Below are 7,030 nucleotides of genomic sequence, written 5' to 3'. Positions count from 1 at the left end.
CACAATAAATCACACACAAAAAGTAGAATCAGCAAAAGACCCGGTCATAGAAGGACTCATTGCGAGTGTTAAGAGTCTCACTGAGGCTGTCACCTGAATGCAAATGGGTCATAGAAACAGGAGCAGGTCGCCACAACGACCACGACCCAAGTCACAAAACATGTCACAAATGTCCAGACAATCTGGGCAGTTTTGTTGGTACCACTGGAAGTTTGGTGTCAACTCAACCAAGTGCATGCAACCATGCGCCTGGCCTAAGCATAATTCCAAGACAGCGGGAAACGAGTAACCCCTGCCCAGGTCGCGACGACTGAGGAGTGGCGCCTAAACAGTCGCTTGTTTTATGTTAGAGACAGAAACTCTGGCTTGAATTTCTTGGTGGATACTGGCGCTGCTCTTAGCATCATCCCTCAAAATAAAACTGAGATTAGTCGAGAAACATCATCAATTACACTTCAAGCTGCAAATAAAACTAAAATCGCGACATTTGGGCAGAAAACTTTAACACTAGATTTGGGGTTCAGGAGGCGATTCCCTTGGGTTTTCACGGTAGCCGACCTGGATCTGGCAATACTGGGGATGGACTTTCTAGAGAGATACGAATTTCTAGTTGACACCATGAAACGGCGCTTAACACTAAAAGAGACTTCAAATTACACAAAAGGCAAAGAAAGTCACATCAGCTCTCTTAACTTGATTCAAACTCCTCCAGTAACAACAGCGAAATTCCAAGATATACTCGCGGAATTTCCAAACTTAACTGGAACAAACCCACAGCCTTCCAAAGACAAACTAAAGGTAAGTCACACTATCAAAACGTGAGGTGCTCCGGTGATTGCGAAACCCGGGAGACTAGCACCAGATAAGCTCAAAATAGCTAGGGCCGAGTTTTATTATATGCTACAACTGGGTATTATTCGTCCCTCTGATAGTCGATGGGCATCCCCTTTGCATATGGTACCAAAGAAGAATGGAGGTGACTGGCGACCGTACGGCGATTACAGAGCCCTCAACCGTCAAACCGTACCAGATAGGCACCCAATACCGCATATCCAAGATTTTGCAAACGGTTTACAGGGTATGAACATATTCACTAAAATTGACATAGTCAGGGCATATCACAATATCCCGGTGGCTGATGGAGATATCCCCAAGATAGCTATTACTACACCCTTTGGCTTATTCAAGTTTGTACGCATGCCATTCGGCCCGAGAAATGCCGCACAGACATTTCAAAAATTCATCGATAACCCACTTCGAGATATACCATTTGCACAGGGGTATATAGACGACTTGTTAATTGCCAGCCCCGGTTTGCAATCACACGAACAGCATGTACGAGCAGTGTTGAAAAGACTGGATGAACGTGGAATAAACATACATCGAAGTGTGTTTTCGGTGTTCAAACTTTAGAATTTCCCGGTCACACAATAAGCCCAGAAGGGATTAAACCTATCAAAAAAGAAGTGGGTACCATCAAACAATACCCCATACCTAGTTCTCTAATACAACTGAGAAGTTTTCTAGGTCTAATTAACTTTTATCGCAGATTCATACCACGTTGTGCAGAATTAACACAACCTTTGGCAGATTCACTTAAAGGAAAACCAAAAGAATTCAAACTGTCTTCTGACGCCGTCGAAGCTATTAAACAGCTTAAAGATAAACTGGCCCAAGCAACTACGTTGACATATCCGAATTCTCTTTCCCCACTTGCTTTGATGATGGATGCTTCAGATAAATCAGTAGGCGGTAACCTTAACCAACTGATCAAAAACGCCTGGAAACCAATTGCTTTCTTCTCGAAAAGACTCGCTCCAGCAGAGACAAGGTATTCTACCTTCGGGTGAGAGCTTCTTGCAATCTACCTGACCATTAAACACTCCCGACACATGTTAGAAGGTAGGGAATTTATAGTCTTTACGGATCACAAACCACTAACGAATGCAATAAAAGCGGGAGTCGATAAATACTCACCTCGAGAAGTCCGACACCTTGACTATATATCACAGTTCACAAGCGATATCCGACATGTCAAAGGTCAGGACAATCAGAAGTCAGATGCCTTATCCAGACTAGAAATGAACGTGCTACAGCAGTCTGCGGTAAACTTCGAGACGTTGAGATACGAACAAGAGCAGGATCTAGAATTACAAAACCTACTTAAAACAAACAATTTAAGTCTTAATTTAAAACAGCTCCCATCACCTATCGATGGTATTCTAATTTATTGTGACACGACCAAGGCAATGCCGCGACCTTTCGTTCCCAAAAATATGCGAAAGTTGATATATGATAACTTTCATTCTTTGTCTCATCCTGGCGCAAAAGCTTCAACAAAACTAATCAATGCCAGATATATATGGCCGAATTTACAGAAGGATGTACACAAATGGGTTAGAGAGTGTTCAGCATGCCAACAATCAAAGAGTATTCGTCACACAAATTCACCCATAGATGTTTTCTCGCAACCAGATGCACGTTTTGCCCATGTGCATATCGACTTGGTAGGTCCTTTACCCCGTTCAAACGGTTTTAATTATCTTTTTACATGCATAGATCGATTTACCAGATTCCCTATAGCCATCCCGATAGCGGATATCACAGCGGAAACAGTAGCCAAGGTTTTCATGCAGAACTGGGTAACCATTTTTGGTACGCCCATAACAATAACGACGGATAGAGGAGCGCAATTTGAATCTGAACTATTTAATAACTTGCCTAAACTTCTAGGCTCCAATAGGATACGCTGCACTGCATATCATTCTCAGGCTAATGGGATGGTAGAACGTTTTCACCGTCAGCTAAAAACCGCCCTGTCAAAACTGTTCAGCCGCGGAACTGGTTTTCGGAACAACTCTGAGACTACCAGGTGAATTTATTAACCCTAATACTAACAGTCAAAAACTTAATTTAGAAAATTACGTAGATCAACTAAGGGATCATATGTCCAAACTTAAGCCAATTAATACTCGTGAACAATCACGCGCCATATATGTATCTAAAGACCTAAGCAATTGCACACACGTCTGGATAAGATGTGACAAAATAAAAGCACTACTCAGTCCTCCATTTGAAGGTCCTTTCAAATTCGTCTCAAGAAAATCTAAATATTTCGTGATAGAAAAACATGGAAACATCGACACAGTAAGTATTGATAGGCTAAAGCCGGCTTGTCTAGATCATGAACCACCATATGTGTTGTTAGATCGTTTAACTGACAAATCCATCACAAAATCGAAATGTAAAAATGATAAATCTTTACAAATGACTAAAACGGTTCACTGGGCACATCCGATTAGTTAGTCAAGGATGTTGACAGTTTCGGCTGCAGGATAAAATCTAACCACCTTGCTAAATAGACCCTGCATTTACTTAAAAATAATTTTTTCCTCATTCCGCCTCACCTATAACTCTCCAGACCTTTTACCTTTGATATATAAGTGTTATGTTAAATTTTTTTAATGCTGGACACATGAGCTAGGTATTCCGTAACGATGGCTGAGGATTTTAATCAAGCTCATACAACTAACACTGGCAAATACAAAGAATTCAAAAAGCAACCCAGAATACCAATCCGTTCTGGAGGCCAATCACTTACGTGGAACCGAACAATTATCAATTATATTTATGTAATTCCATTTTGTATTTTATTATTTTATGCAGGCAGTGGAGCAGTTTTTCAGGTTTGATTGATTTTCACCATTAACTTTGAAGTAGATTCTTCTTTACTTTTTACTTGATGGCGACTCAAGAGGCAGGTGAGTAAACACCTGATAGCCGGTCTGAGCATGAAAAAATCGTACCACACCAACATGGTGTTGGGTAGCCCGTTCGCGGCACTTCCTCAGATATTCTTGTTCCACACTCCCACACTCTTTCTCTTGAGAGCACGTAGCAAACCATCAGCGATAGTTGTAGGAGAAATCACATGCTACAGAATAAGATGACAAGCTAGCAAATGAAAAGACATCTATGGACTATCGTTGATTGCTGACGGAATTAGTCGTCATTGATTAGAAGTCAGACAGTGAGCGAGTTGATAATTTTCGCTTGGGCTGGAAAAACAGAAGTAAGGTGTTGTTGATAGATACGTTAATCGAACCGACGTTCCTACGGAAGTCGATTCTGGGGGGAAGCTAATGTAACACCTTCCGTTGGTTGGGTAAGAGTTGACCTTAAACAGCCAAGCATATGCCAGAACAGTATAGTTCAAATATTTATTCACTTCCTTAATTTTTTATAAGCGTTATATTTCCTATTATCCTATATTGAATGTTGAGAGGCTTTATTTGCCTAATTAAATAACCCCACGCTCCACTGTGACTGCGCGAAGATCAAAATAAAGACCTATTTACTACTTGTCTGGTTTCTTCTATCAATAGCACGAGGGTTACCTTAAGGCATGGAACATGTCCAAGCATGGTGTTCCCAGTGGATGTCAGCAATCCTTCGGAGACAACGATGATCAAACACAGAGAGACGTCTAACATCCTCAACTCGGAGAGGCCAGGTTTCACAAGCATAGAGTGAAACTGCTCTCACCGACGCGTTGTAAATCCGACCTTTTACAGCCAGACTAACATATATAATATATAATATATGTTTCTGCATGTGCAGGAACACGCCATTTTTACAGGCATGATCTATAAATTACGACATTTGTTGATTCACAAAATGCTTCTCAACTTATGAAGTTTATAGTTGTTATAAAGTATACTCGTAGGGCGCTTGCTGTAAACCGTGACCTTGAGGGGACGCGTACGTCAAGTTTGTTCCAAACGTTAGAAGTTTGATGGCCGTGCCCTCAGTGCAATTTTCTGAAGAAGAAATAAAAAGAGAAACACTAGAGCAGCAAGGCACTTGGATATGAACGCCATACGTTGCTTAACATTGTGTAGTAGAACGGACAGATGTATAATAAATTAGAATAAATTCATATTATTAGAGTGAAATGAAGTCAGAGGCTCCGTATTAGAGAATGTAGTAATAAAGAACAATGAGTTGTGTCGTTTGACAAGTTGGAGTAAGCTCACATGAAGGAAAAGAAGTCAAGGCTGGTACAAGGAAAGCGGCTTATTAGAAGGGTGTGTATATAGAGGGTGAAGTGTTAAGAATACTAATGACTATATCTTTTGTTATCTAATTTTTTTCCTTTGTTTGTTCGTCCGATGCCAGCCACACAATCCTAGTGTAAAAGTCCGAGTTAGCATGTTATAGGTTGTCGTAGTAGAATAGCCAATCCAGCATAATATTGGAAACGTGAGTCTGATTGATGAACGTAGGAAGACAATCTATATCACAGATTGATTGACTTATTCACATTCATAAAGAGCCTGACATATACTAAATGTTCTGCCCTCACAAACACGGGTAGATTGAATTTATCGCCCCCACCATCAATGCTTGCTGGTCAGTAACTCCACCCTCCCTCCTTTTGTGATGTTAGGCTCATTTAAGCTTATTTTTGTATATATGTCATACCTCACGCAATCCTCTGTGTTTCACATCCTGTTGGAAAGCAATATTTTTATAAGTACCATTTTAAAAGCTTATCAGGCAGTTACAAGCTATGGACTGTGGGTAAGGCATCGATGCAGTGCTTTTGTTGACTATAGTATAAAGTATAGTAAAGTAACGTGACGAAGGCGCCGAAGATGTCCCAGATAGGAACAAGCTGCTCTGGCTTTCACTATATGTGCATTGATCTCATCACTCACACCCCCACCAGCACTTATGCAGCTACCCAGATACACGAAATTCTCGACTACTTCTATCTGCTCACCATCCAGGGTGAGTACATGATATGAATCCTGCCAGTCTTGTAAAAGCACTTTGTACTTCGAAGGTGCAAAGCACATACCGTACATACGGACACTGATTGCCAACTGATTAAGTGCGGATTGCATGGCTTGGGCATTATCGCACAGTAAGACAATATCATCCGCATACTCAAGGTCGAGAAGTCTTTCTCCAGGCAACAGATCCATACCACCATTACTTACATCCATCAGAGCTGTTTCCAGAATGTCATCGATGGCAAAGTTGAAGAGGAATGGTGAGATTGGACAACCCTGCCTAACACCACTGCTCGAATGGAACAATGGAGAGAGGTGGTTGTATGCCCCCACTGTGCCTGAGGTGTTTGTATATAAGGCCTTTAGGATGTTAATAAACTTCTCAGGTACACCCTTCTTCAATAGACAATCCCAGAGAACAGTCCTATCCAACGAATCGAAGGCAGCCCTGATGTCAAGAAACACTACGATTGTTGGCCTTTGATAAGTATAGCGGTGTTCTAACATTTGGCGGAGGGTGAAGATATGATCAATACATCCTCGACCGGAACGAAACCCAGCCTGCTCCTCGTGAGTCAATCTTTCTCGGGTTTTGAACAACCCACGAAGTATGACGGAAGCCAATAGCTTGGACACAATCGGAAGTAGACTTATCCCCAGATCGTTGTTACAGGAACGGCGTGAATCCTTTTTAAAGATAGGGACAACTATCGACTCATTCCATGACGTTGGTACACTCTCTAGTTCCCAAACCTTTGTAAACAACGTCGTCGGTTCCTTAGTCAGAAAGTCACCACCATCTTTAAAAAGAGCCGGACGTAAGTCACTTGGGTCAGGTGATTTGTAGCGCTTCAAGAGTTGGAGTTCCTTGCGGACTTCCTCCTCGTTTGGTGGATCAGTCGTCACCGGCCATGGAGGATAGGACAGTCTGACCGATGTTGCCGGAGCAGCAGGCCAGTTGAACTGCCTTTCGAAAAATTCTGCCCATCGTCCAAGACGTCGATGGATGTTAGTGATTGGCATCCCGTCATCCTCACAGATTGTTTCGCTCACACCAGACTTCTTGCTGCTAGTGGCTCGGATGAGTTGGAAGAGCTTCCGGTAGTTACCAGATGCAAGTGCTGCTTCCAACCCATTAGCACGCTCCGACTACCAGGCTTCTCGGTCCTTACGCAATCTTTGCCCAATTCCATTACTTAACCATCGTCGTTTGTAGTCAAACTCACGGTAAT

Source organism: Schistosoma haematobium, chromosome ZW (genome assembly GCF_000699445.3).
Source record: "Schistosoma haematobium chromosome ZW, whole genome shotgun sequence".
Taxonomy (NCBI): Eukaryota; Metazoa; Platyhelminthes; class Trematoda; order Strigeidida; family Schistosomatidae; genus Schistosoma; species Schistosoma haematobium.
This window is presented reverse-complemented; position numbering follows the sequence as displayed.